This window comes from Bacillus rossius, chromosome 10, assembly GCF_032445375.1.
Source record: "Bacillus rossius redtenbacheri isolate Brsri chromosome 10, Brsri_v3, whole genome shotgun sequence".
In the NCBI taxonomy this organism is placed as follows: Eukaryota; Metazoa; Arthropoda; class Insecta; order Phasmatodea; family Bacillidae; genus Bacillus; species Bacillus rossius.
The window spans coordinates 52350866-52365028 of record NC_086337.1 but is presented as its reverse complement, the minus strand read 5'-3'; the positions used below and the strand labels follow the sequence as shown (position 1 = coordinate 52365028).

Genomic DNA, 14163 nt, shown 5'->3' with positions numbered 1-14163 from the left:
ATTTTTCCAGTCCCTACCCATCACTAGTAAGGAACCATCCTAGCACTTGATAGCCTTTTATTTATTTATTATGTTTTTTTTTCAAGGGAAACAATGCAATCCCGAAATCAGGATGGCACAGCCCGGATTCGAACCAGTGTCTTTCAGGCGCGAAGTCCAGTAACTACGAGCAACCACTCTCTCTTTTCAAGAACTAATTTTTTTTTTGACGATGTTAATTTGTACATTGACCATTTCAGTGACGGTAACGAGAGTTAGGACTTGATTTAGACAGCCCGCGCACTCGCCCGGGACTCGAACCCCAGAACCCCTTCGCAACCGAAAGCCTATCCTCCACTGCGTAGCCCACAAGCTTGCGGGGATCCAGCGACGCGGTGCCTACCCCCCACCGCACCGGGCACACGCTGACGTCAGCGTCTGAGCACTCTTTTGAGTGGTCGACCCACCCACTCGTCGCGACCTCGGGGCGGCGACAAGGTTTGCTCTGAGCACTCCCGAGGCCTCTTCGGGGGCCTGAAGACCAGTGCCACTCCCGGCTGCAACTCTGTGCTCGCGGACAAGCGGCAAGCCTTCTTTTCACAGACCAGAGAGAGCCAAAACCCGAAGTTTCCCGAAGTTCGTGCTTTTTTTCCCCCCATATCTTTAATGTAGCTATCCTAACCAAATCAACCGTCCACAATGTTTTAAAGTATTTATAACGTAGCAAACCTAATTGACCATTAGTATCCTTTTATCAACACCGCCAAATTTATTTACAATGAACAAAAAAAAACCCGAAAAAGCACGATCCCAATTTGCCTCATAACGTTTTCGACCGATATTTTCCATCTCCGTCTCTATATTTTACGTATCAATATGGAAATAATTTGTGAAAAAAATTACGGCAGTTGGTTGTAGAATCCACAAAATTTTAATTTATGAAAAAAAAAAAAAATATTTTATTGGACGATCGTTTTGGTGGACATCTTCCCGTAAGTCGCGCCTCGGTAAGGACTGCAGTGGGTACGTAACCTGCCTGAAAAGAAGCAAACTCCTGCCCTATGAACGCGGGGCAGAACAACAGTAACCAATGCCTAGAGACCGGAAAAATTCACGGTTGCATTTCGCGATAGGCTAGAATCCAAGTGCGTGTAACTTATTGCCATTGGAACACAAGTTTGCCTGAAGGACTGTGAGCCAATGAATGACCCTCAGCGTAAGAAGTACCGAATCACAAGCACCCCAGTTTAGCAGGTGTAACGAGTCAGTAGTCAGTGAGGCTGGTGTAATTTTCCCGCGCGCATAGAGGGTCGTGCGTGGAGTCTATCCTAGAGGTCATCGAAACCAAGAATTTTTCCCGTCCCTACCAATGCCTAGGGACACCTGTATTTCGCGAATACATTTCGTGTCAAGGTATTTCACAAAACACTGTAGCTTTTCTCCTGTGGTTATTGGCTGAGGTCGGGGAGAGGTGTCGTCCCGCTCTTGACGGGGCCAATGAGAATGTTGTCACCGTACTGCTGCACCCTCACAATTTGCCATGACTAGGGACCGGAAAAATTCGCGGATTCAATGACCTCTAGGATAGCCTCCATTATCCTCTGCACTTCTCAAGTAAACACGCGTGTTCATTGGTTACTAAATTGTGAGTCGTCTCCACTGGGTAGCTTGTGATTCGACACTTCTTTGGTCGATAGTCTCTCATTGGCCCAGAGAGCTCCAGTTAAACCGCGAGCCAATAGCAGAACCAGCAGAATTATACACATGTTTGAATTTCAGCCTATCGCGAAATGAATCCGCGAATTTTTCCGGTCTCTACCAATGCCTAGAGACCGGAAAAATTCGCAGTTTCATTTCGCGATAGGCTAGAATCCAAGTGCGTGTAACTTATTGCCGCTTCAGTGATTGGAACACAGTTTGCCTGAAGGACTGTGAGCTAATGAATGACCCTCAGCGTAAGAAGTACCGAATCACAAGCATCCCAGTTTAGCAGGTGTCACGAGTCAGTAGCCAATGAGCTGGTGTAATTTATCCCGCGCACATCGAGGGTCGTGGAGTCCATCCTAGAGGTCATCGAAACCAAGAATTTTTCCAGTCCCTACCAATGCCTAGGGACACCTGTATATCGCGAATACATTTCGTGTCAAGGTATTTCACAAAATACTGTAGCTTTTCTCCTGTGGTTATAGGTTGAGGTCGGGGAGAGGTGTCGTCCCGCTCTTGACGGGGCCAATGAGAATGTGGTCACCGTACTTCTGCGCCCTCACAATTTACCTTGACTCTTAGAAAAAGCTACAGTGTTTTGTGAAATACCTTGACATGAAATGAAATCGCGAAATACAGGTGTCTCTACCGATGCCACACGGACTGTGCGACTCAATCGTGGCCCCCACGTCGATCCACGGGAACGAGAAACCCGGGAATGTCGTTTCTGCGGCTCGCGTAGGTTTCGCTCGGCAAGCAGTTCTCGTGTTCGGGCCGATTGTGGATTGTTTCTGCCTGCACGCCTGAATAACTAAGCAGTTTCTGCGGGCTTGTTTTGTTCTTCGCCCGTGTGGAGTTTCGTCACGTCCGCTTTGTGTTTCGCCCACTTCACTTAGAGCAACAGTTACGTTCTCCTGTCCCGAAACACTTCTCCTCTCCTCCTTCTCCTTCTACCTCCTCAACCCAAACTTTCTAAACCCCAATTTTTTTTTTCCATTCATAATTTTTCAAGTTTTCTTCGCACCTGCAAAGCTATATATAATATATAAGGCCAGGCATTTTTTCGCGAAAAAAAAATTAAAACACTCATCAGACTGCAAATTTGTATGCCTGCGCCAAATGTTGCTTTCTTGTGACAGAGAAGCAATCGTCTCGAAGAGAAGCAATTCCTTATTTGGCCAGGCTATTCGTGATGCAGTTGCCTCTACACAGAACTACTGTGCCGAAAGTGTGGAAACTCAACAACTAATCGTTAAAAAAAAAAAAAAAAAAAAAAAAAAAAAAAATACGGTGCTACAGTGTTTTACACAAGTGGTCTCGAAATCTTTTCACGAAAATTACACACACACAATCACAAACACGACCACACACATATATATATATACATACATAAACACACACACGCCTAATCCCACGTGTGACTTACTCATTGACTAATCAATTCAAATTTTAACCCACTTTCAGATGAGTGAGAAACTTGGATTTTCAAGGGCTCACAGTTCTTGGTCCGTAACCATATCCAACATCCGACAATACAAGAAAAGATACATTCGAGAATCAGTAGAAATAATAAAACACCCAGAAAACATTAATAGAGAAGATGGCTACAAATTAAACAAAATATGGAACCCACTCTTTAGAAATTCTCAAAACATAGCTCCACATCCAACATCGGACAGATCGCCCCTGATTGGCAAAAAAAGCCCAGCCAACCAGAAGAAAGGAATGCTCTGATTGGCCCACAGCTGCAGCCAATCAGGAAGCCCCTTCCCCTCAGGCGAGAGTATATAAAGGCAGAAAAACTGGTAAGAACCTCAGTAGGTAACTGCTCCCTGATGATGGCGACTGCAATGTCGACCGAAACATCGGTGAATTATTCGCCAAGGTAACGGCTACAACCCAGAAGCCAAGCTACTTCACTGATTGTTATTATGTAATTATTATTTGTTTTATAATTTTGAAGTTGGTGCCTATTATAAAATAAAAAAAGAGCGTTTGTAACTAAATACACGTGATAGTAGTGAAACTTCCCTGGCATTACAAACCTCAACTAATTATGTATACTAGCGCTATCTTCATATCCCTTTAGCCAAATACCTATTCTCTGCCCTGTTCGCGTTAGAAACGTTTCACAAAAAAAAAGTTTCACGAAAATGTTGCATCAATTATCGGCATTGAAACATTTAATCTCATCGCGACCAAAGAAGTTTCAATTCCAAAAGTTGTAATTGATGGTCACTAAATTCCAACTCCTGTTTAAAATCAGCTTCAATGCCAGTTAGGAAACAACTGTCGCATCAACTTCTGAGCCGTCCAACCCATCGGCATGGGCAAACAGAAAATCATAGGTCATAAGACATACAAAACAGTATGGTGTGTGTCATTTCTCTCTGAGTCCACCACACTGTCGTATAGCGCTATCCATTTTTCGCTGACAGTATATCATCTTTGTGTTCAGCCCGGGCAACGCCGGGTACTGCAGCCACTATTTTATAAGACAAGAAAGTTGTGTAGGAACGCGATATTTACCACTTTGTGATGTTAACTAAATGTTTTGTTATTCTTTCCAAATGAGTAATTAGGGACCGGAAAAATTCGCGGGTTCAATGACCTGCAGGATGAACTCCATAGTTCTACGTACACTCGGTCAAATGTCACCCACTCATTGGCTACTGTATTGTGAGACGTCCCAACGTAGCAGCCTGTGATTCGATAAAGCTTTGGTTGGGCGTTTCTCATTGGCCCAGAGTCATCCAGGTGAGTTGTGAGCCAATAGCAGAGACAGCACTGAGGTATAACTATTTGTATATTAGCCTTATCGCGAAATGAATTCGCGAATTTTTCCGACCTCTAGGGTATAACTAGGGCCATGAAAATTTCGCGAAAAGATTCCGAAAGTAGCTGGAAATTAAAACACTGTAGCATCGTCTGTGTTTCGTGATTGGGTGAGTTACTTTGAGGTGCATGTCGATTGTTACAACAACCAATCACACTAATTCAGTGTGGAAGCAAACTCGTCCTTAGTGGCACGTGCAAACAAGGCAACGACTTCTCTCGCAGACGGCCGCCAATCACAAGGAAGAAACCGCTGGTGTGGGTATACCTTGTTGCAGTCCAGTAGGCGTTCAGATTTTTTTCGCGAAAATTTCCTGCCCCTAAGTATAACATCTAGCGAGTGTGTGCAAGTACTTGTCGTCGAGGAAAACAAGACCTTTACTCCGCGCCGCCGCGCCTTCAGGAGTTGGGCAAAGGGGTCCAAGGAGACTGGGGCGGGTCCCGAGATGAACTCCACTTTCTCCGCGGAGCACGGAGATGACGCCAGGTGCAAGCCGAGACAGGGAACAGCATCATCCGGCAGTCATCCTCCCTCCTCCTCCCCCCCCCCCCACCCCACCCCCGCGAGCCGACACACACAACCAACCCGCCGAAAGGGAGGTCACGCGGTCGAATGCGTGCCGCGTGGTCACGATCCTGAAAGGCCAGGGGGGGAAACGTTAGAGGCCTCGTTTCTCGACAATTGCGTAAAGAACAGTTGTTACCCCCCCGACCGCAAACAGCAAGTCGCTGGGCGCTTGAGGGGAAACAGGGTTCGACGGTGTTTTTTTTTTTTTTTTTTTTTTTTTTTTAAACGGCACTTCTCGGTTAACCAGAACTGGAAAACTCGTACCAAAATTTGATTCACATTTGAACTGAAATACCTAGGGCCGACGAGAAAAACTCAACGACCGTGGAAGTATCGAACCACGAGCTGCTATGTAAGTCGAGACGCCTCAGCAGCCACTGAACAGGTGACATTGGCACCCTGAAGTACAGAGGTATACGTACAGTCTATTCTAAGAGCTAACTGAACCCGCGAACTTTTCCCAGTCCTTACAGATGTATATATTTAGAGGCAAGAAACGTCCGCTTATTCGCCTCGTGGTGGGGCTTCAATTCAAACAAGTTTACCTTCCTCTGCTTAAGCGACTGGATCACGTTTTGTGTGTAGCACCCTGGGCCAATCCTCAACAACGAGGAATAACAAGCATCTTAAGTCAGCGAGATCCCCAAAATCAATAGACAACGATCAGTTGGCAATTCGCCCAAGCACGTTCGGGCCATTAAGCTCGCAAATTTCGCCAGTCCCTTCAGATAAATATATTCCTCGAGAACCATCAGGAGGAAGAGAGTTGGGTATGGGGGGGGGGGGGAAAGTGGAAGACATACCGGTGTTTTAAGTCAAGTTTGTCGCCAAAAGAAACACGCGAATCCTCTCGGCGTGATATAAGCTCGAACGACCGCAGAAAAACCCGGGAGGATCCCAAGTACGGAATCCCGTTTGGGCAGTTTTCCCGTTGTTGTGCTGGTAACGACTGCACCGGCTTTCGGCCTTGACATTCCGCTCGGAGGCGGAAGTCTGTCACGCGCTGTCACGCACGTCAATTAAATTTAATAATAATAGATTGGGAAAAACTGTTGTAAAATGTTTTTCCAACCCTCTGGTTGGGAGATCCGAACTGTTAGCAAGGTCCCGTGTTTGATTCCTGGTCTCATATAGTAGCTCCGTAGTCATCTGAACTCCACACTGCTCCCAAAAAAGGAGTCCTTGCAAACGCGTCACAGCTTGTGTGGCGAAGGGTCGAGCGCTCGATCCAAGGACTACGTAAAATCCATGAGCCCCAGGTCGTTACCCAAGCGGTTAGGAGTCCAACCAAAAACCCTGCAGACCCCCTTTTGTCTTGAGTTTGTGTGCATAACTATGTGACGTGTACATGCCCAACACCGGTAACTCCTAAAGCATGGTTTAATACTCTGTTCCACGAGTTGCAGGAACAGTTCGTTATATATGGTGCGTCCAACCCAGTTTGCTGATGAACCTGTACTTAGCGTCCGGGAGGATCGTGACGACTGAATTTTGGTTCATGCAACCGTACATTCATCGCAGTGAAGGCAACGACAAACCACAATGGAATATTACCTCGTGAAGAAAAACCTAAAAGGTTATGTCACGGTATGCACACAAGTGAGACGTCACGTACGATTTATCACCACATTCAGGATTGAGCAAAAGGACATAACTTTTTGCAGTACTGTATTACGCCAGTTTTAAAGCGAATATAGCTGATTCAAACTGCAGTTGTTTGACTAAACATATTTGAAGATTGTGTGGGTGTGTGATAGAGAGAGAGGGATTGGGAGTTACAATACTAAACGATATCCTTTTGAGCAATAAAATTTAATTCAAAATTTTGACTTACTCAAAACTATTTCAAACATTAAAAATAATAATAATTTAATTTAAGACGGCAAGAAACAATAACCAAAGAGGCTAGATTGAAAAATTCCGTATGACAGCGTCACTGCTAATAGGAATAACGTTCAGTATTCAAAACGTTAAATAGGCTATAACATTTTTTTCGTTTGTAAATCGCTCAGCTGTATTTCGATATAGACTTTTTCATTATCATTATATCATTATCACGACCATCATTATCATAATCATCGCCATAATGTGAGTGTTATCTTGCGCCTGTTTCACGAATGCGCTCTGCTAGTTGCATGACGAACTCCAGTTACCACCAACCATCCCGTTGAGACATAACTCGCCTTTTCTGGTCTACCTTATCTCTCGGCCTCCATTACATTTATCTGATAAACGGCAGTAATCCTGTTTACACAGTAATAACATGGATCCACGTAGATAATCGCTTTCGAATCCACCACGCCAAAGAAATACAGGTTCAAGAATATTACTTCAAATCAGCAAAGATAGCTCACACTCATGCCGCGTTCGAAATTATAGTGGAGCGAAATTGTTTTGTTCACAAAAATATGAAGCGTGTACGTAAGTACACGTGTTAGAAGTTATAGCCTACTTTATGGCGTAATTTAAAAAAAAAATCAACTTTAATTCTGCATGCAAATAATAGAAATAAAATAATTGAAAGGCAGGAGTGATATTATAAATACGGTTGGTATCAAACAAATTAAATAACTTCATAAAATATCTTCAAATTAGTATGCAAATAATTAATAGAAATAAAATAATAAAAAATAAATAAATATTCAATATTCACTATTAACATAAACACACATATAATATTTATTATTTAATTTTGTAAAATCGAGATGATATTTAATTAATAACGAAAATTAATAAATATGATGAAATTTTGTTCTAATTTATTAATTTTAATTATGTATTAAATAATAATGTAATAATTTACAAAGTAAAAAACATAACCTCACTTACATAAATACACTTGAAAGCGTTTATAAACACAATTTCTATCAATAATATATACAATAATTTTTTTTTATGAATGATATGTACCAGTATTCAATATAAATCACAAAAAAGTATAATTTTTAAAAGCATATACTTAATTTTCATTTGTATGTAACTTTTTTTTATACATTCTATAAGATTTTGTTATATATACATATAACCAATATATACGTTTTTATTTTTTTTATTTTTTGAAACAACTTTTTAAAGTTCCTGAGTTTTACCAGTTTTACAGTTTCGCTGTCTGCGGGGACTTTTTTTTTAGACGTGATAACGTCTAATAAATCGATGAACGCCGGCTCCACGCAAGATAAAGTGTCCCGTTACGCACATTGCACGCTTGCGCCGCATCTATCTCTCTTCCACTCGATTGGAACAACCATCGATTTGACTTTTTCGAGGAACATTAAACTTGAAACACTCCCATTCGTTTCCTACTTTTCCTATCATCGTCATATCCTTAACAGAATAACACAGATTGGAAGAAGTTAAATAGCAAACATGTATAAAAGTTATAGTTAAAATAATATCTTCGTTAAAGTAATAAACATATTCGAATTAATGAGTGCAAATAAAAGTAAATGTATCAATTAAATTGCGGATTTCATTTCACTACTTCCTTGTATCCATACAAAATAGTGATAATTCAATAAAAAAGATTCAACTTTATTCATAAAAGTATGCAATCATTTCATCAATGTGTTGTTATGACGTTGTCACGTTAAACCATCGTCCGTAAACCGACTTTACAGACAACCAATTTTTTTTTTTTTTTTTGTGATTTGATGTCAGCAGTAGGCATTATTTTTGCGATTGTTACGGCATGAATAGAGATCAGTCAGACGTGTACCACGACGGGACTCTGGCGTGGCGTCCCAGCTTCCCCGGGCCTCTTTCGACGCCGCGCTCGACGGTGATCGGTGCTATGAACCCGGACGCCGACGGAGAGGGGGGGGGGGGGCGGGCAATTTCGATCGCTTTGCCAATACATCATGCGGTGCCGGGCGTCCCGCCTTCAAGGCCAACGGCAACTTCCTCCCCCCCCTGCCCCTAACTCCCCCTTCGGAGCTCCTCAGAAGGCGCGGTTTCGTTACCGGTCGACGGAGGCCCGGATGTGCAACTCAAGGTCCCTGCATCCGCGCATCGGCCCGCCGCGGCGTCCAGAACACTCGTCCGCAGACAGCAACACCCCGACGCCATCTTGGCTCCGACAGTTTTTTACGTCAGTAGCGTTTTAGACGTGACGTCTAATAAATCGATGAACTCCGGCTGCACGCACGAAATAGGATGACTCATTGCCCCGTTACGCTCATTGTCCCGTTACGCTGTGTCCCGTTACGCACATTGTACGCTTGCGCCGCATCTATCTCTCTTCCGCTCGATTGGAACAACCATCGATTTGATTTTTTCGAGGCACATTAAACTTTAAACACTCACATGCGTTTCCTACTTTTCCTATCATCGTCCTATCCTTAACGGAATAACAAAGATTGGAAGAAGTTAAATAGCAAACATATATAAAATTTGTAGTTAAAATAATCTCTCCGTTAAAGTAATAAACATATTTGAATTAATGGGTGGAAATAAAAGTAAATTTATCTATTAAATTGTAGATTTAATTTCACTCCTTCTTTGTATCCATACAAAATAGTGATAATTCAATAAATAAAGATGATTCAATTTATGCATAAAACTATGCAATCATTTCATCAATGTTTTGTTATGACGTTGTCACGTTAAACTATCGTCCGTAAACCGACTTTACAGACAACCAATTTTTATTTTTTATTTTAAGAACGACTATACAACAATGTTCTCAGGCTTTCACGGCCATTGTCTGAAGTAGCTTGGCTTCTGGGTTGTAGCCGTGTCCTTGGCGAATAATTTACCAGACGTTTCTGTCGACATTGCAGTCGCCATCATCAGGGGGCAGTCACCTACTCAGGACACGGCTACAACCCAGAAGCCAAGCTACTTCGACTGTACAACAGTCGTGCTGATATTACCAACAGCCAATGTCTAATAGTCTAAAAATATGTATTGTTGTCTAATATTGATGTTTGAAACCGAAGTGTGAAAAAATTATATATTCAAAATCACAACTAACACGCTTAAACGTGTTTCCAAAAACGCGCCTTGCGTAAGTAACGTTGTTTTTGTATTATTTTTATTACAGGTTATATATATATATATATATATATATATATATATATATATGGTAAAAAAAACATTTCAGGACCTTTCAAGAAAAACATTTTTACAAAATGAAACATGATCATTAACGTAATTTTTTAAAATTGTCTGTAGCATACTGATTTTTTAAGCAAAAAAAAAAAAAAGCTAAATCGTCTTTAGAGATCATTTCCTCGCGATTTAAATGCACAGTCTCTATAACTATTCATAGTTAACGTGCGACTACAAACTGAAGTGAGGGTCCAAAAATAAAATGTGAGCAAAAGGGCTAGTAGAAATTAATTAAGTTTTAATTAAGTTAAACATATTTTGGAAAGTAAATTAACGTTTTTCCAGTGAATTCGTAAATGTGGTTAAAAGAGTAAGAAACAATTCCGTCCAAGTGGGAACTGATCCCTGTAATCTTTTACTAATCAATTTTTGCGCTTTCATTTATTTATAAATCCGAATTACGTCAATATTATTTTAGAAGAAGGTTTCAGTTATTTCAGCGAGAAAGTCAACGCGGCTTTACTAAATGAATGAATCAATGCATGCATTAGGACTTGGCGTCTCTTCCGACATTGGTGTCATGGCGGATGTCAACAGTGTCACGATGTGGCGACACGGCGAGATGAAGAAGCAACGGTGAAGGAAAAAGCAACCGCGAGAAAACGTTACCAACTTGAGAAAAAAAAAACACACGGGGCGTTAAGCCGTTGACCCTGTCGGGAACAGAACCCGGATCGCCTGGCGAGGAAGCGATTGATATCTGATCCACCAGACCACCGCGGACCCTGCTCGGCTTTTTAGCGAGGGCGTCAATAAAGTCGATGATAAAAAAAATTGAGGGGGGTGGGGTTGGGGAACGTTTCGCTTGACGTAGCAGTGCTTATTTGCACAGCGCAAGCACCAAGAGGCATGGCTCACAAAATGGTTGGTTGCGTGGCGCGTTCAAACACACCCCCTCGTCCCTTACCATCGGTCGGACGGACGGCTAAGTTGGCATTACACGTCCTCTCTTTTACCTATCCTTCGCCCGGACGGCTTCGGTGCCATCATCTTCAGACGACCTTGGGAACTGATCACAGGCGGCGCGCACAACCTCCGACAAGAAGGAAGGATAGCTCCTTCAGAGCACGTCCCGGAGTCAGATACGGCGAACCTGAACCTTCCAGACAAGGGCCGTCGAGAGAAACCAAGAGCCCTGGGACAAACTATTTTGTCGGGCCACCTCCCTATTTGTTTATTCTACAACTTTTCAAACCCGCACAATTAAGAGAAAAAAAAAATTCAAGATTGTAAACGTTACTATGGCCATAACTGCAATCGTGATATGTACGTATTGCCATTACCTGTATGGTTTTCTGTGAATTCTATTAACAATATACTTTTGTCACTAAATTAGCTTCATATTTGGTTTCCAGCTTCATTAGCTAAAACTTGAGAGCATACATAATTGAAATTATTTCGAAATCGGGTCGTTAAAGAAACGCCTGCGGTGTGTACATAATAAATATGATAAGTTATAATTATTCAGTAAAAATTATTTCTTTAATTTTAAAAGTGATATGGTTAAAAATAACTACAAGAATTTAAGACATTTCAAAAATAATTTGAAGTCAATTGCGGAGTGTGTGCTTTCAAAAATCTATGTCCTTGAAATTATTTCGATAAAAACTGTAACCACAAAATCACAGATGTGAAACAAGACTTGCGTGTACTCGAATCGAAACCTACAAAAACTGAAATTACAACATCAGTAACCGACTAATTAGAACGGCATCACAAATGATAGAAAATCTGCGTAATTCATGAAGAAGATGTTTAATGAGACCGACATCAATTACAGTTATGGAGCGAGGTGGATCGGTCGTCGGACACTTGCCGCTACAGAAGGCCCGGGTTCGAATATCGGTCCAACCATCCTGCTTTCTGTTCTCCGTGATTATCAGAAATCACACCAGGCACATGGTGTATGTTGAAAGAAAAAAAGACGAAAATTATGTTTTTGGATACTACTAATGTTTTTTGACTTTCCAGCATGAATACCTACCTTTAATTTATTTCCACTGAATGAATGAAACCAATGAAAATGGCGGGGTGAAAAGCATTAAAAAAAAATCAAAACGAAAACATACCCAGCGAACATTATTAAAATCGCTATATACCTACATTAAATTACTATTTAAATAACTTCTATCAATATTTACAAGTCTTTTACTAGTTCAACCACTTAATTTTCCTCGAAATAAAAGCCTTACACAACTACTGAGTTTTCCAGAGTTCATTTGGTATAATTTTGCGAGAATTCATACATTTTAACGATTTTACAGTAAGTTGTCACTAACATAACATAACCAAACTTTTACTTTAGTCATGATCACCTAGAAATGCAAACACATAGCCTCGTCGAAATACCAACACTAAAAACCCATACCCTTCGCAAAAAAAAAAAAAAAAACTCATGTCCGTATTTACTATAAATGCTTAGTTAACATGACTCGCGCAGACGTCGAGAAAAAAATGCGATTCACCATGAATTCGTTGAAATATTGAATATCACACAATAACTGATAAGTTAAATAATCATAAAACACACCATTTCTCACTACGACCACTCGTAAATGCATCAAGAGACTAAATAAATTTCAATTTTCTGTGACAATAATATTTTGTCTTCGCTCCAACGGTTCAAGCTCGAAAGGAGCCCATTCAAACGTTTCAATTTTTTTACAACCAAAATGAACTAAATAAACCTTCAAAATACATAAAATACACTAGTTAGAAATTAGATGGATATATTTAAAAGTTCGCGCGCATTGAAACGTCTAATAAACACATAAAATCAAATAACTACAAAACAAATATATTCTAAGTATAGAAAATTTCAGTGCATTCTGTTAAAATGACGACTTATCTTATCTCAACTACTAGCTGAAATCCCAAGATATCCATAGCCTGGACGTACGTAGTTGCCCCAACAATAGAATGCTTTATTGTCGGGTAAAGAACTACAAACCAACATTATAGGTAGCTAGCAATGTTAATATTACGAAAGAAAAAAAACTTATTACTCACCAACTTGTTAATCCTTCATGCAGAACCCTTTTGAATAAAAACGCTGTTTCGAAATGTAATCTTGCAGCCACGGACCGTTTTTATTACGCAAAAACAATCCGAAAAATCAAAACCGATGGCGAAGTCCGTTGGCGGGATTTTTTTTTCTTATCGTTCCGTAAACGCGGCAACCGAAAAGCTATTTGTCTTACGCACTTCTTTCTCCGTGACGCGTTTCGCTGCTGCAGTTCAAACGACGAAGAAAGAGTTTTTTTGCTTTTGACGCGTCCCCGTAGCGGTTAAAACTGTCCCGCCAACACTTCCCTGCCGAACTAGATGTTGCGCCCACTGCTTGCTGCGTTCGACTGTTCGATGTTCACTTGTCTTTGCCCGCCTACTTCCTTCTCCCCGCTGCCTGCTTCGCGCGAAGCGAGAGCAACCAAGCGGCAGGTGCCTGAACTAACCACACCTACCACTTTCCATTCAATGGGGGAGGAAAACTTGATTATCATTCTCTTTCCTGCAGCTACTTTTTTTTTCCCCATCTCTTTTTTTATCTCCGTCTCTCTATTTCCTTCTGGCTTTATTCTCCTCCCCGACACTAACGGCTTTACTTTACACACCCGTAGTGTTTCTTCCGGCATTTGCACCGGCAAGTCATCCAGAAATTTTAAAATAAGCGGCTAGTTAAATGAATTAGCGCTCCAAAAGAAAGGTGCGATAAAAATAATTAGATGAATGGAAATGTGGAAGCACAAGCACTCGGCGGTTTACATTTCAATATAATTACGCTTAATCATATATTTTGTCAACATAGGTATTCATAGACTAAATGTATGATGCAGGCTAAACCGTTTATTGTCTTCTGCACATGGAGCCACCATTGGTTTACGTTTTTCTAAGGAAAAACTGTCATATCAGAGGATGTCAACAAAGCCATGGGTATAAGTTTACTAACGGTGCACAGACATAAATATATG

General features: G+C 41.2%; 1 protein-coding gene across 1 annotated transcript in view; it reads right to left on the bottom strand.

Annotated features, from left to right (window-relative positions):
• LOC134536135 (leucine zipper putative tumor suppressor 2-like) overlaps positions 1-13537 on the bottom strand; it is a 221479-nt gene extending 207942 nt beyond the window's left edge. Inside the window, exon 1 of the mRNA XM_063375728.1 lies at positions 13205-13537. The gene's annotated coding sequence lies outside the window, so the exon portion shown is untranslated. The remainder of the gene's footprint in view (positions 1-13204) is intronic.
• Positions 13538-14163: the final 626 nt, after the last annotated feature.